Genomic DNA, 24,100 nt, shown 5'->3' on the forward strand with positions numbered 1-24,100 from the left:
AAAGATACTCTTTTGATGACGAGAATGTCCACATTCTGGCCAAGGGGGACATATGGTTTGAAAGAGGAATGAAATCATCTTCTTTCTTTAACCTAGAAAACCATCACACAACAGAGAAGGTGGCCTAAGACACCAACTATTAGTCACCTACAATGCTGCCCTTAGCTCTTTTCCATTAGGGGTCAACACTCAACCACTGACAAACAAAGGTGAACTCCAACACACATCAGCAGAGTGTGCCTCATTCCATTCTTCATCAATTTGGCAAGTGTAAGTACTAGGTATTGTTCAAAGTCAGGTTCCACCGAGATTTGAACTCGGATTGCTGGATTCAGAGCCCAGAGTGCTAACCATTACACCATGGAACCACTGGGAGCACACCTGTGCAGTTGAAATGTTTTTAAAGTGTATACAGTCAGGAAGGCCCTGCATTCGGGTGACAGTCTTTCCCTGGAGTGGTGGGTTAGAACCCTACGTCTCTCAGTAAAACCTAAATCTGGATTGTGGTCTGGGCTGTAGCACAAAACATCATACCACTCTGGTCAGAAGCTGGATATTTTTTACACCTATTCTGTGAGGTGTCTCTCAGGTGACCCCAACGACGGTCATTCTCAACTTGACTCAGGTGAAACTAACTACCCGGAAGTGGGTCAGAGTGTGAACCACCTGCGCTGTTCAATGTAACGTTCTCTTTACATGTATCCAGCCTACAGAGGCTAAATACCTGGATTTTTTCTTTTTTATCCACAAGACAGTCAGAAGTGAAGAAGCCTCGTGGATGAGTGTTAAAACATCTTCAACCTAACTCCAGCAAGTCTAGTTGTCTACAACAAACTCCTGACAATGACCTGAGTTGTCTACAGCAAACTCCTGACAATGACCTGGATGACCAAGAACCTTCACAGACAGAACATAACACATAGTCCAACAGTGTCTTTTCCCAATTTCCCTTTTCTTTTTAACTTCATCTGGTGATATTGTAATAGTTCTCACATAAAATCAGTTACACGACACCTACATAGAATATAGCACAACAGTCGTGGCTCGTTGGTCTAGGGGTATGATTCTCGCTTAGGGTGCGAGAGGTCCCGGGTTCAAATCCCGGACGAGCCCTGTACAGCCCGGTTCTCCTGTGAGGAAGCTCACCTGCAACGTTGGTTTCGTTGGCTTTGCAATGGCAGTGAAAAGTCCTGGGTTCAAATCTCAAAAAAAGCTTCCCACATGTACTGAATGACTCACACAGTCAAGACAAGCCCCTCACGACACTATCTCAACTCTAAATTCCGTCCTTACTAATGCAAGTTGTGACTGTGGTTGTATTGCATTTTAAAGTGGCAAACTCTATGAACCATGATCAAAAGTGAAGACGTCAGAGAAATAGTGAGATTTGAAGAACTTGACTCACCTTTATAAAAAGAAAAGGAATCCAAAAATGTGGTCCACTTCTTATCGCAATCTTAGGTCTTAGCAGACACGCTTCCCTGGAGAAATGTGTACATTTTGTTGGTCTTGAGGTATAATTCTCACTTTGGCTGAAAGAGGTCCCACATTCAAAATCCCACACAAAACATTCACTGGACTATAGCAAGCATAAATCCTCATCAATGTAAGTCCTTTGTGACTGAGGTGGAATTGCGGGTTTGCAGATGTAGACTCAAAAGCTCTGTGACCCATTCTTGATGAGTATTTCTCACATAAAATCTGTAACAGGACACCTACATAGAATGTTTTCTCTTTCAGAGGCTCGTTGGTCTAGGGGTATGATTCTCGCTTTGGGTGCGAGAGGTCCCGGGTTCAAATCCCGGACGAGCCCTCTGCAGGTGTGGTCCAACTGTAACGTTTGAGAAGTTCGTTTGGAAGTTCCCTATTTCGTTAGACTTGCGGTGCGATTCTTGCAGAAAGGCCTTTCACACACAGTCTTTCCACCAGTCCAGTCTTTGCCAAATGTAGTTAATGTGACAACGCTGTTATCTCACACGCTTAAAGAGCCGTTTCATTTGCGCACGCACACCAAATGCAGGGAATCCAAGGAGCAGTGGGCACCACCTGAGTACAACAAGGGAGCAATGGGTGCGATAGGGGGCGAGTTGTTTGCTATGGGCTATGCCAGTTGTTGACGTGTGGAGGGATTTGAACGCCCAAGTGTTGTCTTATGAGGCAAATTCCGGCTGCCCCAAAAGATATCCTGTCAGAAGTGGGATTCGAACCCACGCCTCCATGGGAGACTGCGACCTGAACGCAGCGCCTTGGACCGCTCGGCCATCCTGACTTGGCGGGTGGTCACGACTTGTCCAGACCGGGCTGCCCATTTGCATCTGAAGAACAAAAGATACTCTTTTGATGACGAGAATGTCCACATTCTGGCCAAGGGGGACATATGGTTTGAAAGAGGAATGAAATCATCTTCTTTCTTTAACCTAGAAAACCATCACACAACAGAGAAGGTGGCCTAAGACACCAACTATTAGTCACCTACAATGCTGCCCTTAGCTCTTTTCCATTAGGGGTCAACACTCAACCACTGACAAACAAAGGTGAACTCCAACACACATCAGCAGAGTGTGCCTCATTCCATTCTTCATCAATTTGGCAAGTGTAAGTACTAGGTATTGTTCAAAGTCAGGTTCCACCGAGATTTGAACTCGGATTGCTGGATTCAGAGCCCAGAGTGCTAACCATTACACCATGGAACCACTGGGAGCACACCTGTGCAGTTGAAATGTTTTTAAAGTGTATACAGTCAGGAAGGCCCTGCATTCAGGTGACAGTCTTTCCCTGGAGTGGTGGGTTAGAACCCTACGTCTCTCAGTAAAACCTAAATCTGGATTGTGGTCTGGGCTGTAGCACAAAACATCATACCACTCTGGTCAGAAGCTGGATATTTTTTACACCTATTCTGTGAGGTGTCTCTCAGGTGACCCCAACGACGGTCATTCTCAACTTGACTCAGGTGAAACTAACTACCCGGAAGTGGGTCAGAGTGTGAACCACCTGCGCTGTTCAATGTAACGTTCTCTTTACATGTATCCAGCCTACAGAGGCTAAATACCTGGATTTTTTCTTTTTTATCCACAAGACAGTCAGAAGTGAAGAAGCCTCGTGGATGAGTGTTAAAACATCTTCAACCTAACTCCAGCAAGTCTAGTTGTCTACAACAAACTCCTGACAATGACCTGAGTTGTCTACAGCAAACTCCTGACAATGACCTGGATGACCAAGAACCTTCACAGACAGAACATAACACATAGTCCAACAGTGTCTTTTCCCAATTTCCCTTTTCTTTTTAACTTCATCTGGTGATATTGTAATAGTTCTCACATAAAATCAGTTACACGACACCTACATAGAATATAGTACAACAGTCGTGGCTCGTTGGTCTAGGGGTATGATTCTCGCTTAGGGTGCGAGGGGTCCCGGGTTCAAATCCCGGCCGAGCCCTGTACAGCCCGGTTCTCCTGTGAGGAAGCTCACCTGCAACGTTGGTTTCGTTGGCTTTGCAATGGCAGTGAAAAGTCCTGGGTTCAAATCTCAAAAAAAGCTTCCCACATGTACTGAATGACTCACACAGTCAAGACAAGCCCCTCACGACACTATCTCAACTCTAAATTCCGTCCTTACTAATGCAAGTTGTGACTGTGGTTGTATTGCATTTTAAAGTGGCAAACTCTATGAACCATGATCAAAAGTGAAGACGTCAGAGAAATAGTGAGATTTGAAGAACTTGACTCACCTTTATAAAAAGAAAAGGAATCCAAAAATGTGGTCCACTTCTTATCGCAATCTTAGGTCTTAGCAGACACGCTTCCCTGGAGAAATGTGTACATTTTGTTGGTCTTGAGGTATAATTCTCACTTTGGCTGAAAGAGGTCCCACATTCAAAATCCCACACAAAACATTCACTGGACTATAGCAAGCATAAATCCTCATCAATGTAAGTCCTTTGTGACTGAGGTGGAATTGCGGGTTTGCAGATGTAGACTCAAAAGCTCTGTGACCCATTCTTGATGAGTATTTCTCACATAAAATCTGTAACAGGACACCTACATAGAATGTTTTCTCTTTCAGAGGCTCGTTGGTCTAGGTCTAGGGGTCTAGGGGTATGATTCTCGCTTTGGGTGCGAGAGGTCCCGGGTTCAAATCCCGGACGAGCCCTCTGCAGGTGTGGTCCAACTGTAACGTTTGAGAAGTTCGTTTGGAAGTTCCCTATTTCGTTAGACTTGCGGTGCGATTCTTGCAGAAAGGCCTTTCACACACAGTCTTTCCACCAGTCCAGTCTTTGCCAAATGTAGTTAATGTGACAACGCTGTTATCTCACACGCTTAAAGAGCCGTTTCATTTGCGCACGCACACCAAATGCAGGGAATCCAAGGAGCAGTGGGCACCACCTGAGTACAACAAGGGAGCAATGGGTGCGATAGGGGGCGAGTTGTTTGCTATGGGCTATGCCAGTTGTTGACGTGTGGAGGGATTTGAACGCCCAAGTGTTGTCTTATGAGGCAAATTCCGGCTGCCCCAAAAGATATCCTGTCAGAAGTGGGATTCGAACCCACGCCTCCATGGGAGACTGCGACCTGAACGCAGCGCCTTGGACCGCTCGGCCATCCTGACTTGGCGGGTGGTCACGACTTGTCCAGACCGGGCTGCCCATTTGCATCTGAAGAACAAAAGATACTCTTTTGATGACGAGAATGTCCACATTCTGGCCAAGGGGGACATATGGTTTGAAAGAGGAATGAAATCATCTTCTTTCTTTAACCTAGAAAACCATCACACAACAGAGAAGGTGGCCTAAGACACCAACTATTAGTCACCTACAATGCTGCCCTTAGCTCTTTTCCATTAGGGGTCAACACTCAACCACTGACAAACAAAGGTGAACTCCAACACACATCAGCAGAGTGTGCCTCATTCCATTCTTCATCAATTTGGCAAGTGTAAGTACTAGGTATTGTTCAAAGTCAGGTTCCACCGAGATTTGAACTCGGATTGCTGGATTCAGAGCCCAGAGTGCTAACCATTACACCATGGAACCACTGGGAGCACACCTGTGCAGTTGAAATGTTTTTAAAGTGTATACAGTCAGGAAGGCCCTGCATTCGGGTGACAGTCTTTCCCTGGAGTGGTGGGTTAGAACCCTACGTCTCTCAGTAAAACCTAAATCTGGATTGTGGTCTGGGCTGTAGCACAAAACATCATACCACTCTGGTCAGAAGCTGGATATTTTTTACACCTATTCTGTGAGGTGTCTCTCAGGTGACCCCAACGACGGTCATTCTCAACTTGACTCAGGTGAAACTAACTACCCGGAAGTGGGTCAGAGTGTGAACCACCTGCGCTGTTCAATGTAACGTTCTCTTTACATGTATCCAGCCTACAGAGGCTAAATACCTGGATTTTTTCTTTTTTATCCACAAGACAGTCAGAAGTGAAGAAGCCTCGTGGATGAGTGTTAAAACATCTTCAACCTAACTCCAGCAAGTCTAGTTGTCTACAACAAACTCCTGACAATGACCTGAGTTGTCTACAGCAAACTCCTGACAATGACCTGGATGACCAAGAACCTTCACAGACAGAACATAACACATAGTCCAACAGTGTCTTTTCCCAATTTCCCTTTTCTTTTTAACTTCATCTGGTGATATTGTAATAGTTCTCACATAAAATCAGTTACACGACACCTACATAGAATATAGCACAACAGTCGTGGCTCGTTGGTCTAGGGGTATGATTCTCGCTTAGGGTGCGAGAGGTCCCGGGTTCAAATCCCGGACGAGCCCTGTACAGCCCGGTTCTCCTGTGAGGAAGCTCACCTGCAACGTTGGTTTCGTTGGCTTTGCAATGGCAGTGAAAAGTCCTGGGTTCAAATCTCAAAAAAAGCTTCCCACATGTACTGAATGACTCACACAGTCAAGACAAGCCCCTCACGACACTATCTCAACTCTAAATTCCGTCCTTACTAATGCAAGTTGTGACTGTGGTTGTATTGCATTTTAAAGTGGCAAACTCTATGAACCATGATCAAAAGTGAAGACGTCAGAGAAATAGTGAGATTTGAAGAACTTGACTCACCTTTATAAAAAGAAAAGGAATCCAAAAATGTGGTCCACTTCTTATCGCAATCTTAGGTCTTAGCAGACACGCTTCCCTGGAGAAATGTGTACATTTTGTTGGTCTTGAGGTATAATTCTCACTTTGGCTGAAAGAGGTCCCACATTCAAAATCCCACACAAAACATTCACTGGACTATAGCAAGCATAAATCCTCATCAATGTAAGTCCTTTGTGACTGAGGTGGAATTGCGGGTTTGCAGATGTAGACTCAAAAGCTCTGTGACCCATTCTTGATGAGTATTTCTCACATAAAATCTGTAACAGGACACCTACATAGAATGTTTTCTCTTTCAGAGGCTCGTTGGTCTAGGTCTAGGGGTCTAGGGGTATGATTCTCGCTTTGGGTGCGAGAGGTCCCGGGTTCAAATCCCGGACGAGCCCTCTGCAGGTGTGGTCCAACTGTAACGTTTGAGAAGTTCGTTTGGAAGTTCCCTATTTCGTTAGACTTGCGGTGCGATTCTTGCAGAAAGGCCTTTCACACACAGTCTTTCCACCAGTCCAGTCTTTGCCAAATGTAGTTAATGTGACAACGCTGTTATCTCACACGCTTAAAGAGCCGTTTCATTTGCGCACGCACACCAAATGCAGGGAATCCAAGGAGCAGTGGGCACCACCTGAGTACAACAAGGGAGCTATGGGTGCGATAGGGGGCGAGTTGTTTGCTATGGGCTATGCCAGTTGTTGACGTGTGGAGGGATTTGAACGCCCAAGTGTTGTCTTATGAGGCAAATTCCGGCTGCCCCAAAAGATATCCTGTCAGAAGTGGGATTCGAACCCACGCCTCCATGGGAGACTGCGACCTGAACGCAGCGCCTTGGACCGCTCGGCCATCCTGACTTGGCGGGTGGTCACGACTTGTCCAGACCGGGCTGCCCATTTGCATCTGAAGAACAAAAGATACTCTTTTGATGACGAGAATGTCCACATTCTGGCCAAGGGGGACATATGGTTTGAAAGAGGAATGAAATCATCTTCTTTCTTTAACCTAGAAAACCATCACACAACAGAGAAGGTGGCCTAAGACACCAACTATTAGTCACCTACAATGCTGCCCTTAGCTCTTTTCCATTAGGGGTCAACACTCAACCACTGACAAACAAAGGTGAACTCCAACACACATCAGCAGAGTGTGCCTCATTCCATTCTTCATCAATTTGGCAAGTGTAAGTACTAGGTATTGTTCAAAGTCAGGTTCCACCGAGATTTGAACTCGGATTGCTGGATTCAGAGCCCAGAGTGCTAACCATTACACCATGGAACCACTGGGAGCACACCTGTGCAGTTGAAATGTTTTTAAAGTGTATACAGTCAGGAAGGCCCTGCATTCGGGTGACAGTCTTTCCCTGGAGTGGTGGGTTAGAACCCTACGTCTCTCAGTAAAACCTAAATCTGGATTGTGGTCTGGGCTGTAGCACAAAACATCATACCACTCTGGTCAGAAGCTGGATATTTTTTACACCTATTCTGTGAGGTGTCTCTCAGGTGACCCCAACGACGGTCATTCTCAACTTGACTCAGGTGAAACTAACTACCCGGAAGTGGGTCAGAGTGTGAACCACCTGCGCTGTTCAATGTAACGTTCTCTTTACATGTATCCAGCCTACAGAGGCTAAATACCTGGATTTTTTCTTTTTTATCCACAAGACAGTCAGAAGTGAAGAAGCCTCGTGGATGAGTGTTAAAACATCTTCAACCTAACTCCAGCAAGTCTAGTTGTCTACAACAAACTCCTGACAATGACCTGAGTTGTCTACAGCAAACTCCTGACAATGACCTGGATGACCAAGAACCTTCACAGACAGAACATAACACATAGTCCAACAGTGTCTTTTCCCAATTTCCCTTTTCTTTTTAACTTCATCTGGTGATATTGTAATAGTTCTCACATAAAATCAGTTACACGACACCTACATAGAATATAGCACAACAGTCGTGGCTCGTTGGTCTAGGGGTATGATTCTCGCTTAGGGTGCGAGAGGTCCCGGGTTCAAATCCCGGACGAGCCCTGTACAGCCCGGTTCTCCTGTGAGGAAGCTCACCTGCAACGTTGTTTTCGTTGGCTTTGCAATGGCAGTGAAAAGTCCTGGGTTCAAATCTCAAAAAAAGCTTCCCACATGTACTGAATGACTCACACAGTCAAGACAAGCCCCTCACGACACTATCTCAACTCTAAATTCCGTCCTTACTAATGCAAGTTGTGACTGTGGTTGTATTGCATTTTAAAGTGGCAAACTCTATGAACCATGATCAAAAGTGAAGACGTCAGAGAAATAGTGAGATTTGAAGAACTTGACTCACCTTTATAAAAAGAAAAGGAATCCAAAAATGTGGTCCACTTCTTATCGCAATCTTAGGTCTTAGCAGACACGCTTCCCTGGAGAAATGTGTACATTTTGTTGGTCTTGAGGTATAATTCTCACTTTGGCTGAAAGAGGTCCCACATTCAAAATCCCACACAAAACATTCACTGGACTATAGCAAGCATAAATCCTCATCAATGTAAGTCCTTTGTGACTGAGGTGGAATTGCGGGTTTGCAGATGTAGACTCAAAAGCTCTGTGACCCATTCTTGATGAGTATTTCTCACATAAAATCTGTAACAGGACACCTACATAGAATGTTTTCTCTTTCAGAGGCTCGTTGGTCTAGGTCTAGGGGTCTAGGGGTATGATTCTCGCTTTGGGTGCGAGAGGTCCCGGGTTCAAATCCCGGACGAGCCCTCTGCAGGTGTGGTCCAACTGTAACGTTTGAGAAGTTCGTTTGGAAGTTCCCTATTTCGTTAGACTTGCGGTGCGATTCTTGCAGAAAGGCCTTTCACACACAGTCTTTCCACCAGTCCAGTCTTTGCCAAATGTAGTTAATGTGACAACGCTGTTATCTCACACGCTTAAAGAGCCGTTTCATTTGCGCACGCACACCAAATGCAGGGAATCCAAGGAGCAGTGGGCACCACCTGAGTACAACAAGGGAGCAATGGGTGCGATAGGGGGCGAGTTGTTTGCTATGGGCTATGCCAGTTGTTGACGTGTGGAGGGATTTGAACGCCCAAGTGTTGTCTTATGAGGCAAATTCCGGCTGCCCCAAAAGATATCCTGTCAGAAGTGGGATTCGAACCCACGCCTCCATGGGAGACTGCGACCTGAACGCAGCGCCATGGACCGCTCGGCCATCCTGACTTGGCGGGTGGTCACGACTTGTCCAGACCGGGCTGCCCATTTGCATCTGAAGAACAAAAGATACTCTTTTGATGACGAGAATGTCCACATTCTGGCCAAGGGGGACATATGGTTTGAAAGAGGAATGAAATCATCTTCTTTCTTTAACCTAGAAAACCATCACACAACAGAGAAGGTGGCCTAAGACACCAACTATTAGTCACCTACAATGCTGCCCTTAGCTCTTTTCCATTAGGGGTCAACACTCAACCACTGACAAACAAAGGTGAACTCCAACACACATCAGCAGAGTGTGCCTCATTCCATTCTTCATCAATTTGGCAAGTGTAAGTACTAGGTATTGTTCAAAGTCAGGTTCCACCGAGATTTGAACTCGGATTGCTGGATTCAGAGCCCAGAGTGCTAACCATTACACCATGGAACCACTGGGAGCACACCTGTGCAGTTGAAATGTTTTTAAAGTGTATACAGTCAGGAAGGCCCTGCATTCGGGTGACAGTCTTTCCCTGGAGTGGTGGGTTAGAACCCTACGTCTCTCAGTAAAACCTAAATCTGGATTGTGGTCTGGGCTGTAGCACAAAACATCATACCACTCTGGTCAGAAGCTGGATATTTTTTACACCTATTCTGTGAGGTGTCTCTCAGGTGACCCCAACGACGGTCATTCTCAACTTGACTCAGGTGAAACTAACTACCCGGAAGTGGGTCAGAGTGTGAACCACCTGCGCTGTTCAATGTAACGTTCTCTTTACATGTATCCAGCCTACAGAGGCTAAATACCTGGATTTTTTCTTTTTTATCCACAAGACAGTCAGAAGTGAAGAAGCCTCGTGGATGAGTGTTAAAACATCTTCAACCTAACTCCAGCAAGTCTAGTTGTCTACAACAAACTCCTGACAATGACCTGAGTTGTCTACAGCAAACTCCTGACAATGACCTGGATGACCAAGAACCTTCACAGACAGAACATAACACATAGTCCAACAGTGTCTTTTCCCAATTTCCCTTTTCTTTTTAACTTCATCTGGTGATATTGTAATAGTTCTCACATAAAATCAGTTACACGACACCTACATAGAATATAGCACAACAGTCGTGGCTCGTTGGTCTAGGGGTATGATTCTCGCTTAGGGTGCGAGAGGTCCCGGGTTCAAATCCCGGACGAGCCCTGTACAGCCCGGTTCTCCTGTGAGGAAGCTCACCTGCAACGTTGGTTTCGTTGGCTTTGCAATGGCAGTGAAAAGTCCTGGGTTCAAATCTCAAAAAAAGCTTCCCACATGTACTGAATGACTCACACAGTCAAGACAAGCCCCTCACGACACTATCTCAACTCTAAATTCCGTCCTTACTAATGCAAGTTGTGACTGTGGTTGTATTGCATTTTAAAGTGGCAAACTCTATGAACCATGATCAAAAGTGAAGACGTCAGAGAAATAGTGAGATTTGAAGAACTTGACTCACCTTTATAAAAAGAAAAGGAATCCAAAAATGTGGTCCACTTCTTATCGCAATCTTAGGTCTTAGCAGACACGCTTCCCTGGAGAAATGTGTACATTTTGTTGGTCTTGAGGTATAATTCTCACTTTGGCTGAAAGAGGTCCCACATTCAAAATCCCACACAAAACATTCACTGGACTATAGCAAGCATAAATCCTCATCAATGTAAGTCCTTTGTGACTGAGGTGGAATTGCGGGTTTGCAGATGTAGACTCAAAAGCTCTGTGACCCATTCTTGATGAGTATTTCTCACATAAAATCTGTAACAGGACACCTACATAGAATGTTTTCTCTTTCAGAGGCTCGTTGGTCTAGGTCTAGGGGTCTAGGGGTATGATTCTCGCTTTGGGTGCGAGAGGTCCCGGGTTCAAATCCCGGACGAGCCCTCTGCAGGTGTGGTCCAACTGTAACGTTTGAGAAGTTCGTTTGGAAGTTCCCTATTTCGTTAGACTTGCGGTGCGATTCTTGCAGAAAGGCCTTTCACACACAGTCTTTCCACCAGTCCAGTCTTTGCCAAATGTAGTTAATGTGACAACGCTGTTATCTCACACGCTTAAAGAGCCGTTTCATTTGCGCACGCACACCAAATGCAGGGAATCCAAGGAGCAGTGGGCACCACCTGAGTACAACAAGGGAGCAATGGGTGCGATAGGGGGCGAGTTGTTTGCTATGGGCTATGCCAGTTGTTGACGTGTGGAGGGATTTGAACGCCCAAGTGTTGTCTTATGAGGCAAATTCCGGCTGCCCCAAAAGATATCCTGTCAGAAGTGGAATTCGAACCCACGCCTCCATGGGAGACTGCGACCTGAACGCAGCGCCTTGGACCGCTCGGCCATCCTGACTTGGCGGGTGGTCACGACTTGTCCAGACCGGGCTGCCCATTTGCATCTGAAGAACAAAAGATACTCTTTTGATGACGAGAATGTCCACATTCTGGCCAAGGGGGACATATGGTTTGAAAGAGGAATGAAATCATCTTCTTTCTTTAACCTAGAAAACCATCACACAACAGAGAAGGTGGCCTAAGACACCAACTATTAGTCACCTACAATGCTGCCCTTAGCTCTTTTCCATTAGGGGTCAACACTCAACCACTGACAAACAAAGGTGAACTCCAACACACATCAGCAGAGTGTGCCTCATTCCATTCTTCATCAATTTGGCAAGTGTAAGTACTAGGTATTGTTCAAAGTCAGGTTCCACCGAGATTTGAACTCGGATTGCTGGATTCAGAGCCCAGAGTGCTAACCATTACACCATGGAACCACTGGGAGCACACCTGTGCAGTTGAAATGTTTTTAAAGTGTATACAGTCAGGAAGGCCCTGCATTCAGGTGACAGTCTTTCCCTGGAGTGGTGGGTTAGAACCCTACGTCTCTCAGTAAAACCTAAATCTGGATTGTGGTCTGGGCTGTAGCACAAAACATCATACCACTCTGGTCAGAAGCTGGATATTTTTTACACCTATTCTGTGAGGTGTCTCTCAGGTGACCCCAACGACGGTCATTCTCAACTTGACTCAGGTGAAACTAACTACCCGGAAGTGGGTCAGAGTGTGAACCACCTGCGCTGTTCAATGTAACGTTCTCTTTACATGTATCCAGCCTACAGAGGCTAAATACCTGGATTTTTTCTTTTTTATCCACAAGACAGTCAGAAGTGAAGAAGCCTCGTGGATGAGTGTTAAAACATCTTCAACCTAACTCCAGCAAGTCTAGTTGTCTACAACAAACTCCTGACAATGACCTGAGTTGTCTACAGCAAACTCCTGACAATGACCTGGATGACCAAGAACCTTCACAGACAGAACATAACACATAGTCCAACAGTGTCTTTTCCCAATTTCCCTTTTCTTTTTAACTTCATCTGGTGATATTGTAATATTTCTCACATAAAATCAGTTACACGACACCTACATAGAATATAGCGCAACAGTCGTGGCTCGTTGGTCTAGGGGTATGATTCTCGCTTAGGGTGCGAGAGGTCCCGGGTTCAAATCCCGGACGAGCCCTGTACAGCCCGGTTCTCCTGTGAGGAAGCTCACCTGCAACGTTGGTTTCGTTGGCTTTGCAATGGCAGTGAAAAGTCCTGGGTTCAAATCTCAAAAAAAGCTTCCCACATGTACTGAATGACTCACACAGTCAAGACAAGCCCCTCACGACACTATCTCAAATCTAAATTCCGTCCTTACTAATGCAAGTTGTGACTGTTTTATTGCATTTTAAAGTGGCAAACTCTATGAACCATGATCAAAAGTGAAGACGTCAGAGAAATAGTGAGATTTGAAGAACTTGACTCACCTTTATAAAAAGAAAAGGAATCCAAAAATGTGGTCCACTTCTTATCGCAATCTTAGGTCTTAGCAGACACGCTTCCCTGGAGAAATGTGTACATTTTGTTGGTCTTGAGGTATAATTCTCACTTTGGCTGAAAGAGGTCCCACATTCAAAATCCCACACAAAACATTCACTGGACTATAGCAAGCATAAATCCTCATCAATGTAAGTCCTTTGTGACTGAGGTGGAATTGCGGGTTTGCAGATGTAGACTCAAAAGCTCTGTGACCCATTCTTGATGAGTATTTCTCACATAAAATCTGTAACAGGAGACCTACATAGAATGTTTTTTCTCTTTCAGAGGCTCGTTGGTCTAGGGGTATGATTCTCGCTTTGGGTGCGAGAGGTCCCGGGTTCAAATCCCGGACGAGCCCTCTGCAGGTGTGGTCCAACTGTAACGTTTGAGAAGTTCGTTTGGAAGTTCCCTATTTCGTTAGACTTGCGGTGCGATTCTTGCAGAAAGGCCTTTCACACACAGTCTTTCCACCAGTCCAGTCTTTGCCAAATGTAGTTAATGTGACAACGCTGTTATCTCACAAGCTTAAAGAGCCGTTTCATTTGCGCACGCACACCAAATGCAGGGAATCCAAGGAGCAGTGGGCACCACCTGAGTACAACAAGGGAGCAATGGGTGCGATAGGGGGCGAGTTGTTTGCTATGGGCTATGCCAGTTGTTGACGTGTGGAGGGATTTGAACGCCCAACTGTTGTCTTATGAGGCAAATTCCGGCTGCCCCAAAAGATATCCTGTCAGAAGTGGGATTCGAACCCACGCCTCCATGGGAGACTGCGACCTGAACGCAGCGCCTTGGACCGCTCGGCCATCCTGACTTGGCGGGTGGTAGCGACTTGTCCAGACCGGGCTGCCCATTTGCATCTGAAGAACAAAAGATACTCTTTTGATGACGAGAATGTCCACATTCTGGCCAAGGGGGACATATGGTTTGAAAGAGGAATGAAATCATCTTCTTTCTTTAACCTAGAAAACCATCACACAACAGAGAAGGTGGCCTAAGACACCAACTATTAGTCACCTACAATGCTGCCCTTAGCTCTTTTCCATTAGGGGTCAACACTCAACCACTGACAAACAAAGGTGAACTCCAACACACATCAGCAGAGTGTGCCTCATTCCATTCTTCATCAATTTGGCAAGTGTAAGTACTAGGTATTGTTCAAAGTCAGGTTCCACCGAGATTTGAACTCGGATTGCTGGATTCAGAGCCCAGAGTGCTAACCATTACACCATGGAACCACTGGGAGCACACCTGTGCAGTTGAAATGTTTTTAAAGTGTATACAGTCAGGAAGGCCCTGCATTCAGGTGACAGTCTTTCCCTGGAGTGGTGGGTTAGAACCCTACGTCTCTCAGTAAAACCTAAATCTGGATTGTGGTCTGGGCTGTAGCACAAAACATCATACCACTCTGGTCAGAAGCTGGATATTTTTTACACCTATTCTGTGAGGTGTCTCTCAGGTGACCCCAACGACGGTCATTCTCAACTTGACTCAGGTGAAACTAACTACCCGGAAGTGGGTCAGAGTGTGAACCACCTGCGCTGTTCAATGTAACGTTCTCTTTACATGTATCCAGCCTACAGAGGCTAAATACCTGGATTTTTTCTTTTTTATCCACAAGACAGTCAGAAGTGAAGAAGCCTCGTGGATGAGTGTTAAAACATCTTCAACCTAACTCCAGCAAGTCTAGTTGTCTACAACAAACTCCTGACAATGACCTGAGTTGTCTACAGCAAACTCCTGACAATGACCTGGATGACCAAGAACCTTCACAGACAGAACATAACACATAGTCCAACAGTGTCTTTTCCCAATTTCCCTTTTCTTTTTAACTTCATCTGGTGATATTGTAATATTTCTCACATAAAATCAGTTACACGACACCTACATAGAATATAGCACAACAGTCGTGGCTCGTTGGTCTAGGGGTATGATTCTCGCTTAGGGTGCGAGAGGTCCCGGGTTCAAATCCCGGACGAGCCCTGTACAGCCCGGTTCTCCTGTGAGGAAGTTCACCTGCAACGTTGGTTTCGTTGGCCTTGCAATGGCAGTGAAAGGTCCTGGGTTCAAATCTCAAAAAAAGCTTCCCACATGTACTGAATGACTCACACAGTCAAGACAAGCCCCTCACGACACTATCTCAACTCTAAATTCCGTCCTTACTAATGCAAGTTGTGATTGTGGTTGTATTGCATTTTAAAGTGGCAAACTCTATGAACCATGATCAAAAGTGAAGACGTCAGAGAAATAGTGAGATTTGAAGAACTTGACTCACCTTTATAAAAAGAAAAGGAATCCAAAAATGTGGTCCACTTCTTATCGCAATCTTAGGTCTTAGCAGACACGCAGCGCCTTGGACCGCTCGGCCATCCTGACTTGGCGGGTGGTCACGACTTGTCCAGACCGGGCTGCCCATTTGCATCTGAAGAACAAAAGATACTCTTTTGATGACGAGAATGTCCACATTCTGGCCAAGGGGGACATATGGTTTGAAAGAGGAATGAAATCATCTTCTTTCTTTAACCTAGAAAACCATCACACAACAGAGAAGGTGGCCTAAGACACCAACTATTAGTCACCTACAATGCTGCCCTTAGCTCTTTTCCATTAGGGGTCAACACTCAACCACTGACAAACAAAGGTGAACTCCAACACACATCAGCAGAGTGTGCCTCATTCCATTCTTCATCAATTTGGCAAGTGTAAGTACTAGGTATTGTTCAAAGTCAGGTTCCACCGAGATTTGAACTCGGATTGCTGGATTCAGAGCCCAGAGTGCTAACCATTACACCATGGAACCACTGGGAGCACACCTGTGCAGTTGAAATGTTTTTAAAGTGTATACAGTCAGGAAGGCCCTGCATTCAGGTGACAGTCTTTCCCTGGAGTGGTGGGTTAGAACCCTACGTCTCTCAGTAAAACCTAAATCTGGATTGTGGTCTGGGCTGTAGCACAAAACATCATACCACTCTGGTCAGAAGCTGGATATTTTTTACACCTGGCTTTGCAATGGCAGTGAAAAGTCCTGGGTTCAAATCTCAAAAAAAGCTTCCCACATGTACTGAATGACTCACACAATCAAGACAAGCCCCTCACGACACTATCTCAAATCTAAATTCCGTCCTTACTAATGCAAGTTGTGACTGTTTTATTGCATTTTAAAGTGGCAAACTCTATGAACCATGATCAAAAGTGAAGACGTCAGAGAAATAGTGAGATTTGAAGAACTTGACTCACCTTTATAAAAAGAAAAGGAATCCAAAAATGTGGTCCACTTCTTATCGCAATCTTAGGTCTTAGCAGACACGCTTCCCTGGAGAAATGTGTACATTTTGTTGGTCTTGAGGTATAATTCTCACTTTGGCTGAAAGAGGTCCCACATTCAAAATCCCACACAAAACATTCACTGGACTATAGCAAGCATAAATCCTCATCAATGTAAGTCCTTTGTGACTGAGGTGGAATTGCGGGTTTGCAGATGTAGACTCAAAAGCTCTGTGACCCATTCTTGATGAGTATTTCTCACATAAAATCTGTAACAGGAGACCTACATAGAATGTTTTTTCTCTTTCAGAGGCTCGTTGGTCTAGGGGTATGATTCTCGCTTTGGGTGCGAGAGGTCCCGGGTTCAAATCCCGGACGAGCCCTCTGCAGGTGTGGTCCAACTGTAACGTTTGAGAAGTTCGTTTGGAAGTTCCCTATTTCGTTAGACTTGCGGTGCGATTCTTGCAGAAAGGCCTTTCACACACAGTCTTTCCACCAGTCCAGTCTTTGCCAAATGTAGTTAATGTGACAACGCTGTTATCTCACACGCTTAAAGAGCCGTTTCATTTGCGCACGCACACCAAATGCAGGGAATCCAAGGAGCAGTGGGCACCACCTGAGTACAACAAGGGAGCAATGGGTGCGATAGGGGGCGAGTTGTTTGCTATGGGCTATGCCAGTTGTTGACGTGTGGAGGGATTTGAACGCCCAAGTGTTGTCTTATGAGGCAAATTCCGGCTGCCCCAAAAGATATCCTGTCAGAAGTGGGATTCGAACCCACGCCTCCATGGGAGACTGCGACCTGAACGCAGCGCCTTGGACCGCTCGGCCATCCTGACTTGGCGGGTGGTCGCGACTTGTCCAGACCGGGCTGCCCATTTGCATCTGAAGAACAAAAGATACTCTTTTGATGACGAGAATGTCCACATTCTGGCCAAGGGGGACATATGGTTTGAAAGAGGAATGAAATCATCTTCTTTCTTTAACCTAGAAAACCATCACACAACAGAGAAGGTGGCCTAAGACACCAACTATTAGTCACCTACAATGCTGCCCTTAGCTCTTTTCCATTAGGGGTCAACACTCAACCACTGACAAACAAAGGTGAACTCCAACACACATTAGCAGAGTGTGCCTCATTCCATTCTTCATCAATTTGGCAAGTGTAAGTACTAGGTATTGTTCAAAGTCAGGTTCCACCGAGATTTGAACTCGGATTGCTGGATTCAGAGCCCAGAGTGCTAACCATTACACCATGGAACCACTGGGAACACACCTGTGCAGTTGAAATGTTTTTAAAGTGTATACAGTCAGGAAGGCCCTGCATTCAGGTGACAGTCTTTCCCTGGAGTGGTGGGTTAGAACCCTACGTCTCTCAGTAAAACCTAAATCTGGATTGTGGTCTGGGCTGTAGCACAAAACATCATACCACTCTGGTCAGAAGCTGGATATTTTTTACACCTATTCTGTGAGGTGTCTCTCAGGTGACCCCAACGACGGTCATTCTCAACTTGACTCAGGTGAAACTAACTACCCGGAAGTGGGTCAGAGTGTGAACCACCTGCGCTGTTCAATGTAACGTTCTCTTTACATGTATCCAGCCTACAGAGGCTAAATACCTGGATTTTTTCTTTTTTATCCACAAGACAGTCAGAAGTGAAGAAGCCTCGTGGATGAGTGTTAAAACATCTTCAACCTAACTCCAGCAAGTCTAGTTGTCTACAACAAACTCCTGACAATGACCTGAGTTGTCTACAGCAAACTCCTGACAATGACCTGGATGACCAAGAACCTTCACAGACAGAACATAACACATAGTCCAACAGTGTCTTTTCCCAATTTCCCTTTTCTTTTTAACTTCATCTGGTGATATTGTAATATTTCTCACATAAAATCAGTTACACGACACCTACATAGAATATAGGACAACAGTCGTGGCTCGTTGGTCTAGGGGTATGATTCTCGCTTAGGGTGCGAGAGGTCCCGGGTTCAAATCCCGGACGAGCCCTGTACAGCCCGGTTCTCCTGTGAGGAAGCTCACCTGCAACGTTGGTTTCGTTGGCTTTGCAATGGCAGTGAAAAGTCCTGGGTTCAAATCTCAAAAAAAGCTTCCCACATGTACTGAATGACTCACACAGTCAAGACAAGCCCCTCACGACACTATCTCAACTCTAAATTCCGTCCTTACTAATGCAAGTTGTGATTGTGGTTGTATTGCATTTTTAAGTGGCAAACTCTATGAACCATGATCAAAAGTGAAGACGTCAGAGAAATAGTGAGATTTGAAGAACTTGACTCACCTTTATAAAAAGAAAAGGAATCCAAAAATGTGGTCCACTTCTTATCGCAATCTTAGGTCTTAGCAGACACGCTTCCCTGGAGAAATGTGTACATTTTGTTGGTCTTGAGGTATAATTCTCACTTTGGCTGAAAGAGGTCCCACATTCAAAATCCCACACAAAACATTCACTGGACTATAGCAAGCATAAATCCTCATCAATGTAAGTCCTTTGTGACTGAGGTGGAATTGCGGGTTTGCAGATGTAGACTCAAAAGCTCTGTGACCCATTCTTGATGAGTATTTCTCACATAAAATCTGTAACGGGACAGCTACATAGAATGTTCTCTCTTTAGAGGCTCGTTGGTCTAGGGGTATGATTCTCGCTTTGGGTGCGAGAGGTCCCGGGTTCAAATCCCGGACGAGCCCTCTGCAGGTGTGGTCCAACTGTAACGTTTGAGAAGTTCGTTTGGAAGTTCCCTATTTCGTTAGACTTGCGGTGCGATTCTTGCAGAAAGGCCTTTCACACACAGTCTTTCAACCAGTCCAGTCTTTGCCAAATGTAGTTAATGTCACACGCTTAAAGAGCCGTTTCATTTGCGCACGCACACCAAATGCAGGGAATCCAAGGAGCAGTGGGCACCACCTGAGTACAACAAGGGAGCAATGGGTGCGATAGGGGGCGAGTTGTTTGCTATGGGCTATGCCAGTAGTTGACGTGTGGAGGGATTTGAACGCCCAACTGTTGTCTTATGAGGCAAATTCCGGCTGCCCCAAAAGATATCCTGTCAGAAGTGGGATTCGAACCCACGCCTCCATGGGAGACTGCGACCTGAACGCAGCGCCTTGGACCGCTCGGCCATCCTGACTTGGCGGGTGGTCGCGACTTGTCCAGACCGGGCTGCCCATTTGCATCTGAAGAACAAAAGATACTCTTTTGATGACGAGAATGTCCACATTCTGGCCAAGGGGGACATATGGTTTGAAAGAGGAATGAAATCATCTTCTTTCTTTAACCTAGAAAACCATCACACAACAGAGAAGGTGGCCTAAGACACCAACTATTAGTCACCTACAATGCTGCCCTTAGCTCTTTTCCATTACGGGTCAACACTCAACCACTGACAAACAAAGGTGAACTCCAACACACATTAGCAGAGTGTGCCTCATTCCATTCTTCATCAATTTGGCAAGTGTAAGTACTAGGTATTGTTCAAAGTCAGGTTCCACCGAGATTTGAACTCGGATTGCTGGATTCAGAGCCCAGAGTGCTAACCATTACACCATGGAACCACTGGGAGCACACCTGTGCAGTTGAAATGTTTTTAAAGTGTATACAGTCAGGAAGGCCCTGCATTCAGGTGACAGTCTTTCCCTGGAGTGGTGGGTTAGAACCCTACGTCTCTCAGTAAAACCTAAATCTGGATTGTGGTCTGGGCTGTAGCACAAAACATCATACCACTCTGGTCAGAAGCTGGATATTTTTTACACCTATTCTGTGAGGTGTCTCTCAGGTGACCCCAACGACGGTCATTCTCAACTTGACTCAGGTGAAACTAACTACCCGGAAGTGGGTCAGAGTGTGAACCACCTGCGCTGTTCAATGTAACGTTCTCTTGACATGTATCCAGCCTACAGAGGCTAAATACCTGGATTTTTTCTTTTTTATCCACAAGACAGTCAGAAGTGAAGAAGCCTCGTGGATGAGTGTTAAAACATCTTCAACCTAACTCCAGCAAGTCTAGTTGTCTACAACAAACTCCTGACAATGACCTGAGTTGTCTACAGCAAACTCCTGACAATGACCTGGATGACCAAGAACCTTCACAGACAGAACATAACACATAGTCCAACAGTGTCTTTTCCCAATTTCCCTTTTCTTTTTAACTTCATCTGGTGATATTGTAATATTTCTCACATAAAATCAGTTACACGACACCTACATAGAATATAGCACAACAGTCGTGGCTCGTTGGTCTAGGGGTATGATTCTCGCTTAGGGTGCGAGAGGTCCCGGGTTCAAATCCCGGACGAGCCCTGTACAGCCCGGTTCTCCTGTGAGGAAGCTCACCTGCAACGTTGGTTTCGTTGGCTTTGCAATGGCAGTGAAAGGTCCTGGGTTCAAATCTCAAAAAAAGCTTCCCACATGTACTGAATGACTCACACAGTCAAGACAAGCCCCTCACGACACTATCTCAACTCTAAATTCCGTCCTTACTAATGCAAGTTGTGACTGTGGTTGTATTGCATTTTAAAGTGGCAAACTCTATGAACCATGATCAAAAGTGAAGACGTCAGAGAAATAGTGAGATTTGAAGAACTTGACTCACCTTTATAAAAAGAAAAGGAATCCAAAAATGTGGTCCACTTCTTATCGCAATCTTAGGTCTTAGCAGACACGCTTCCCTGGAGAAATGTGTACATTTTGTTGGTCTTGAGGTATAATTCTCACTTTGGCTGAAAGAGGTCCCACATTCAAAATCCCACACAAAACATTCACTGGACTATAGCAAGCATAAATCCTCATCAATGTAAGTCCTTTGTGACTGAGGTGGAATTGCGGGTTTGCAGATGTAGACTCAAAAGCTCTGTGACCCATTCTTGATGAGTATTTCTCACATAAAATCTGTAACAGGACACCTACATAGAATGTTTTCTCTTTCAGAGGCTCGTTGGTCTAGGGGTATGATTCTCGCTTTGGGTGCGAGAGGTCCCGGGTTCAAATCCCGGACGAGCCCTCTGCAGGTGTGGTCCAACTGTAACGTTTGAGAAGTTCGTTTGGAAGTTCCCTATTTCGTTAGACTTGCGGTGCGATTCTTGCAGAAAGGCCTTTCACACACAGTCTTTCAACCAGTCTTTGCCAAATGTAGTTAATGTGACAACGCTGTTATCTCACACGCTTAAAGAGCCGTTTCATTTGCGCACGCACACCAAATGCAGGGAATCCAAGGAGCAGTGGGCACCACCTGAGTACAACAAGGGAGCAATGGGTGCGATAGGGGGCGAGTTGTTTGCTATGGGCTATGCCAGTAGTTGACGTGTGGAGGGATTTGAACGCCCAACTGTTGTCTTATGAGGCAAATTCCGGCTGCCCCAAAAGATATCCTGTCAGAAGTGGGATTCGAACCCACGCCTCCATGGGAGACTGCGACCTGAACGCAGCGCCTTGGACCGCTCGGCCATCCTGACTTGGCGGGTGGTCGCGACTTGTCCAGACCGGGCTGCCCATTTGCATCTGAAGAACAAAAGATACTCTTTTGATGACGAGAATGTCCACATTCTGGCCAAGGGGGACATATGGTTTGAAAGAGGAATGAAATCATCTTCTTTCTTTAACCTAGAAAACCATCACACAACAGAGAAGGTGGCCTAAGACACCAACTATTAGTCACCTACAATGCTGCCCTTAGCTCTTTTCCATTAGGGGTCAACACTCAACCACTGACAAACAAAGGTGAACTCCAACACACATTAGCAGAGTGTGCCTCATTCCATTCTTCATCAATTTGGCAAGTGTAAGTACTAGGTATTGTTCAAAGTCAGGTTCCACCGAGATTTGAACTCGGATTGCTGGATTCAGAGCCCAGAGTGCTAACCATTACACCATGGAACCACTGGGAGCACACCTGTGCAGTTGAAATGTTTTTAAAGTGTATACAGTCAGGAAGGCCCTGCATTCAGGTGACAGTCTTTCCCTGGAGTGGTGGGTTAGAACCCTACGTCTCTCAGTAAAACCTAAATCTGGATTGTGGTCTGGGCTGTAGCACAAAACATCATACCACTCTGGTCAGAAGCTGGATATTTTTTACACCTATTCTGTGAGGTGTCTCTTAGGTGACCCCAACGACGGTCATTCTCAACTTGACTCAGGTGAAACTAACTACCCGGAAGTGGGTCAGAGTGTGAACGACCTGCGCTGTTCAATGTAACGTTCTCTTTACATGTATCCAGCCTATAGAGGCTAAATACCTGGATTTTTTCTTTTTTATCCACAAGACAGTCAGAAGTGAAGAAGCCTCGTGGATGAGTGTTAAAACATCTTCAACCTAACTCCAGCAAGTCTAGTTGTCTACAACAAACTCCTGACAATGACCTGAGTTGTCTACAGCAAACTCCTGACAATGACCTGGATGACCAAGAACCTTCACAGACAGAACATAACACATAGTCCAACAGTGTCTTTTCCCAATTTCCCTTTTCTTTTTAACTTCATCTGGTGATATTGTAATATTTCTCACATAAAATCAGTTACACGACACCTACATAGAATATAGCACAACAGTCGTGGCTCGTTGGTCTAGGGGTATGATTCTCGCTTAGGGTGCGAGAGGTCCCCGGTTCAAATCCCGGACGAGCCCTGTACAGCCCTGTTCTCCTGTGAGGAAGCTCACCTGCAACGTTGGTTTCGTTGGCTTTGCAATGGCAGTGAAAGGTCCTGGGTTCAAATCTCAAAAAAAGCTTCCCACATGTACTGAATGACTCACACAGTCAAGACAAGCCCCTCACGACACTATCTCAACTCTAAATTCCGTCCTTACTAATGCAAGTTGTGACTGTGGTTGTATTGCATTTTAAAGTGGCAAACTCTATGAACCATGATCAAAAGTGAAGACGTCAGAGAAATAGTGAGATTTGAAGAACTTGACTCACCTTTATAAAAAGAAAAGGAATCCAAAAATGTGGTCCACTTCTTATCGCAATCTTAGGTCTTAGCAGACACGCTTCCCTGGAGAAATGTGTACATTTTGTTGGTCTTGAGGTATAATTCTCACTTTGGCTGAAAGAGGTCCCACATTCAAAATCCCACACAAAACATTCACTGGACTATAGCAAGCATAAATCCTCATCAATGTAAGTCCTTTGTGACTGAGGTGGAATTGCGGGTTTGCAGATGTAGACTCAAAAGCTCTGTGACCCATTCTTGATGAGTATTTCTCACATAAAATCTGTAACAGGACACCTACATAGAATGTTTTCTCTTTCAGAGGCTCGTTGGTCTAGGGGTATGATTCTCGCTTTGGGTGCGAGAGGTCCCGGGTTCAAATCCCGGACGAGCCCTCTGCAGGTGTGGTCCAACTGTAACGTTTGAGAAGTTCGTTTGGAAGTTCCCTATTTCGTTAGACTTGCGGTGCGATTCTTGCAGAAAGGCCTTTCACACACAGTCTTTCCACCAGTCCAGTCTTTGCCAAATGTAGTTAATGTGACAACGCTGTTATCTCACACGCTTAAAGAGCCGTTTCATTTGCGCACGCACACCAAATGCAGGGAATCCAAGGAGCAGTGGGCACCACCTGAGTACAACAAGGGAGCAATGGGTGCGATAGGGGGCGAGTTGTTTGCTATGGGCTATGCCAGTTGTTGACGTGTGGAGGGATTTGAACGCCCAAGTGTTGTCTTATGAGGCAAATTCCGGCTGCCCCAAA

The 24,100-nt window shown here is 45.5% G+C and overlaps 40 non-coding genes across 40 annotated transcripts; 20 read left to right on the forward strand and 20 right to left on the reverse strand.

Moving 5' to 3' along the window:
* Window positions 1–296: 296 nt before the first annotated feature.
* Window positions 297–368, reverse strand: trnaq-cug (transfer RNA glutamine (anticodon CUG)). The gene has a single exon. It is a non-coding gene; the product is annotated as a tRNA-Gln (tRNA).
* Window positions 369–1,041: 673 nt separating this feature from the next.
* On the forward strand, window positions 1,042–1,113 carry trnap-agg (transfer RNA proline (anticodon AGG)). Its single transcript has one exon. It is a non-coding gene; the product is annotated as a tRNA-Pro (tRNA).
* Window positions 1,114–1,741: 628 nt separating this feature from the next.
* Window positions 1,742–1,813, forward strand: trnap-ugg (transfer RNA proline (anticodon UGG)). The gene has a single exon. It is a non-coding gene; the product is annotated as a tRNA-Pro (tRNA).
* Window positions 1,814–2,186: 373 nt separating this feature from the next.
* On the reverse strand, window positions 2,187–2,269 carry trnal-cag (transfer RNA leucine (anticodon CAG)). Its single transcript has one exon. It is a non-coding gene; the product is annotated as a tRNA-Leu (tRNA).
* Window positions 2,270–2,621: 352 nt separating this feature from the next.
* trnaq-cug (transfer RNA glutamine (anticodon CUG)) lies at window positions 2,622–2,693 on the reverse strand. The gene has a single exon. It is a non-coding gene; the product is annotated as a tRNA-Gln (tRNA).
* Window positions 2,694–3,366: 673 nt separating this feature from the next.
* trnap-agg (transfer RNA proline (anticodon AGG)) lies at window positions 3,367–3,438 on the forward strand. Its single transcript has one exon. It is a non-coding gene; the product is annotated as a tRNA-Pro (tRNA).
* A 628-nt stretch (window positions 3,439–4,066) lies between these two features.
* On the forward strand, window positions 4,067–4,152 carry trnap-ugg (transfer RNA proline (anticodon UGG)). Its single transcript has one exon. It is a non-coding gene; the product is annotated as a tRNA-Pro (tRNA).
* A 373-nt stretch (window positions 4,153–4,525) lies between these two features.
* trnal-cag (transfer RNA leucine (anticodon CAG)) lies at window positions 4,526–4,608 on the reverse strand. Its single transcript has one exon. It is a non-coding gene; the product is annotated as a tRNA-Leu (tRNA).
* A 352-nt stretch (window positions 4,609–4,960) lies between these two features.
* trnaq-cug (transfer RNA glutamine (anticodon CUG)) lies at window positions 4,961–5,032 on the reverse strand. The gene has a single exon. It is a non-coding gene; the product is annotated as a tRNA-Gln (tRNA).
* Window positions 5,033–5,705: 673 nt separating this feature from the next.
* On the forward strand, window positions 5,706–5,777 carry trnap-agg (transfer RNA proline (anticodon AGG)). The gene has a single exon. It is a non-coding gene; the product is annotated as a tRNA-Pro (tRNA).
* Window positions 5,778–6,405: 628 nt separating this feature from the next.
* trnap-ugg (transfer RNA proline (anticodon UGG)) lies at window positions 6,406–6,491 on the forward strand. Its single transcript has one exon. It is a non-coding gene; the product is annotated as a tRNA-Pro (tRNA).
* A 373-nt stretch (window positions 6,492–6,864) lies between these two features.
* trnal-cag (transfer RNA leucine (anticodon CAG)) lies at window positions 6,865–6,947 on the reverse strand. Its single transcript has one exon. It is a non-coding gene; the product is annotated as a tRNA-Leu (tRNA).
* Window positions 6,948–7,299: 352 nt separating this feature from the next.
* Window positions 7,300–7,371, reverse strand: trnaq-cug (transfer RNA glutamine (anticodon CUG)). The gene has a single exon. It is a non-coding gene; the product is annotated as a tRNA-Gln (tRNA).
* A 673-nt stretch (window positions 7,372–8,044) lies between these two features.
* trnap-agg (transfer RNA proline (anticodon AGG)) lies at window positions 8,045–8,116 on the forward strand. The gene has a single exon. It is a non-coding gene; the product is annotated as a tRNA-Pro (tRNA).
* A 628-nt stretch (window positions 8,117–8,744) lies between these two features.
* trnap-ugg (transfer RNA proline (anticodon UGG)) lies at window positions 8,745–8,830 on the forward strand. The gene has a single exon. It is a non-coding gene; the product is annotated as a tRNA-Pro (tRNA).
* Window positions 8,831–9,203: 373 nt separating this feature from the next.
* Window positions 9,204–9,286, reverse strand: trnal-cag (transfer RNA leucine (anticodon CAG)). The gene has a single exon. It is a non-coding gene; the product is annotated as a tRNA-Leu (tRNA).
* Window positions 9,287–9,638: 352 nt separating this feature from the next.
* On the reverse strand, window positions 9,639–9,710 carry trnaq-cug (transfer RNA glutamine (anticodon CUG)). Its single transcript has one exon. It is a non-coding gene; the product is annotated as a tRNA-Gln (tRNA).
* Window positions 9,711–10,383: 673 nt separating this feature from the next.
* On the forward strand, window positions 10,384–10,455 carry trnap-agg (transfer RNA proline (anticodon AGG)). Its single transcript has one exon. It is a non-coding gene; the product is annotated as a tRNA-Pro (tRNA).
* Window positions 10,456–11,083: 628 nt separating this feature from the next.
* trnap-ugg (transfer RNA proline (anticodon UGG)) lies at window positions 11,084–11,169 on the forward strand. Its single transcript has one exon. It is a non-coding gene; the product is annotated as a tRNA-Pro (tRNA).
* Window positions 11,170–11,542: 373 nt separating this feature from the next.
* Window positions 11,543–11,625, reverse strand: trnal-cag (transfer RNA leucine (anticodon CAG)). The gene has a single exon. It is a non-coding gene; the product is annotated as a tRNA-Leu (tRNA).
* A 352-nt stretch (window positions 11,626–11,977) lies between these two features.
* Window positions 11,978–12,049, reverse strand: trnaq-cug (transfer RNA glutamine (anticodon CUG)). Its single transcript has one exon. It is a non-coding gene; the product is annotated as a tRNA-Gln (tRNA).
* A 673-nt stretch (window positions 12,050–12,722) lies between these two features.
* Window positions 12,723–12,794, forward strand: trnap-agg (transfer RNA proline (anticodon AGG)). Its single transcript has one exon. It is a non-coding gene; the product is annotated as a tRNA-Pro (tRNA).
* A 627-nt stretch (window positions 12,795–13,421) lies between these two features.
* On the forward strand, window positions 13,422–13,493 carry trnap-ugg (transfer RNA proline (anticodon UGG)). The gene has a single exon. It is a non-coding gene; the product is annotated as a tRNA-Pro (tRNA).
* A 373-nt stretch (window positions 13,494–13,866) lies between these two features.
* Window positions 13,867–13,949, reverse strand: trnal-cag (transfer RNA leucine (anticodon CAG)). The gene has a single exon. It is a non-coding gene; the product is annotated as a tRNA-Leu (tRNA).
* Window positions 13,950–14,301: 352 nt separating this feature from the next.
* Window positions 14,302–14,373, reverse strand: trnaq-cug (transfer RNA glutamine (anticodon CUG)). The gene has a single exon. It is a non-coding gene; the product is annotated as a tRNA-Gln (tRNA).
* Window positions 14,374–15,046: 673 nt separating this feature from the next.
* On the forward strand, window positions 15,047–15,118 carry trnap-agg (transfer RNA proline (anticodon AGG)). Its single transcript has one exon. It is a non-coding gene; the product is annotated as a tRNA-Pro (tRNA).
* A 745-nt stretch (window positions 15,119–15,863) lies between these two features.
* trnaq-cug (transfer RNA glutamine (anticodon CUG)) lies at window positions 15,864–15,935 on the reverse strand. The gene has a single exon. It is a non-coding gene; the product is annotated as a tRNA-Gln (tRNA).
* A 775-nt stretch (window positions 15,936–16,710) lies between these two features.
* Window positions 16,711–16,782, forward strand: trnap-ugg (transfer RNA proline (anticodon UGG)). The gene has a single exon. It is a non-coding gene; the product is annotated as a tRNA-Pro (tRNA).
* Window positions 16,783–17,155: 373 nt separating this feature from the next.
* On the reverse strand, window positions 17,156–17,238 carry trnal-cag (transfer RNA leucine (anticodon CAG)). Its single transcript has one exon. It is a non-coding gene; the product is annotated as a tRNA-Leu (tRNA).
* A 352-nt stretch (window positions 17,239–17,590) lies between these two features.
* trnaq-cug (transfer RNA glutamine (anticodon CUG)) lies at window positions 17,591–17,662 on the reverse strand. The gene has a single exon. It is a non-coding gene; the product is annotated as a tRNA-Gln (tRNA).
* A 673-nt stretch (window positions 17,663–18,335) lies between these two features.
* trnap-agg (transfer RNA proline (anticodon AGG)) lies at window positions 18,336–18,407 on the forward strand. Its single transcript has one exon. It is a non-coding gene; the product is annotated as a tRNA-Pro (tRNA).
* A 627-nt stretch (window positions 18,408–19,034) lies between these two features.
* trnap-ugg (transfer RNA proline (anticodon UGG)) lies at window positions 19,035–19,106 on the forward strand. Its single transcript has one exon. It is a non-coding gene; the product is annotated as a tRNA-Pro (tRNA).
* A 357-nt stretch (window positions 19,107–19,463) lies between these two features.
* On the reverse strand, window positions 19,464–19,546 carry trnal-cag (transfer RNA leucine (anticodon CAG)). Its single transcript has one exon. It is a non-coding gene; the product is annotated as a tRNA-Leu (tRNA).
* Window positions 19,547–19,898: 352 nt separating this feature from the next.
* Window positions 19,899–19,970, reverse strand: trnaq-cug (transfer RNA glutamine (anticodon CUG)). Its single transcript has one exon. It is a non-coding gene; the product is annotated as a tRNA-Gln (tRNA).
* Window positions 19,971–20,643: 673 nt separating this feature from the next.
* trnap-agg (transfer RNA proline (anticodon AGG)) lies at window positions 20,644–20,715 on the forward strand. Its single transcript has one exon. It is a non-coding gene; the product is annotated as a tRNA-Pro (tRNA).
* Window positions 20,716–21,343: 628 nt separating this feature from the next.
* On the forward strand, window positions 21,344–21,415 carry trnap-ugg (transfer RNA proline (anticodon UGG)). Its single transcript has one exon. It is a non-coding gene; the product is annotated as a tRNA-Pro (tRNA).
* Window positions 21,416–21,783: 368 nt separating this feature from the next.
* Window positions 21,784–21,866, reverse strand: trnal-cag (transfer RNA leucine (anticodon CAG)). The gene has a single exon. It is a non-coding gene; the product is annotated as a tRNA-Leu (tRNA).
* A 352-nt stretch (window positions 21,867–22,218) lies between these two features.
* trnaq-cug (transfer RNA glutamine (anticodon CUG)) lies at window positions 22,219–22,290 on the reverse strand. The gene has a single exon. It is a non-coding gene; the product is annotated as a tRNA-Gln (tRNA).
* Window positions 22,291–22,963: 673 nt separating this feature from the next.
* trnap-agg (transfer RNA proline (anticodon AGG)) lies at window positions 22,964–23,035 on the forward strand. Its single transcript has one exon. It is a non-coding gene; the product is annotated as a tRNA-Pro (tRNA).
* A 628-nt stretch (window positions 23,036–23,663) lies between these two features.
* Window positions 23,664–23,735, forward strand: trnap-ugg (transfer RNA proline (anticodon UGG)). Its single transcript has one exon. It is a non-coding gene; the product is annotated as a tRNA-Pro (tRNA).
* Window positions 23,736–24,100: the final 365 nt, after the last annotated feature.

This window comes from Solea solea, chromosome 3 (genome assembly GCF_958295425.1).
Source record: "Solea solea chromosome 3, fSolSol10.1, whole genome shotgun sequence".
Taxonomy (NCBI): domain Eukaryota; kingdom Metazoa; phylum Chordata; class Actinopteri; order Pleuronectiformes; family Soleidae; genus Solea; species Solea solea.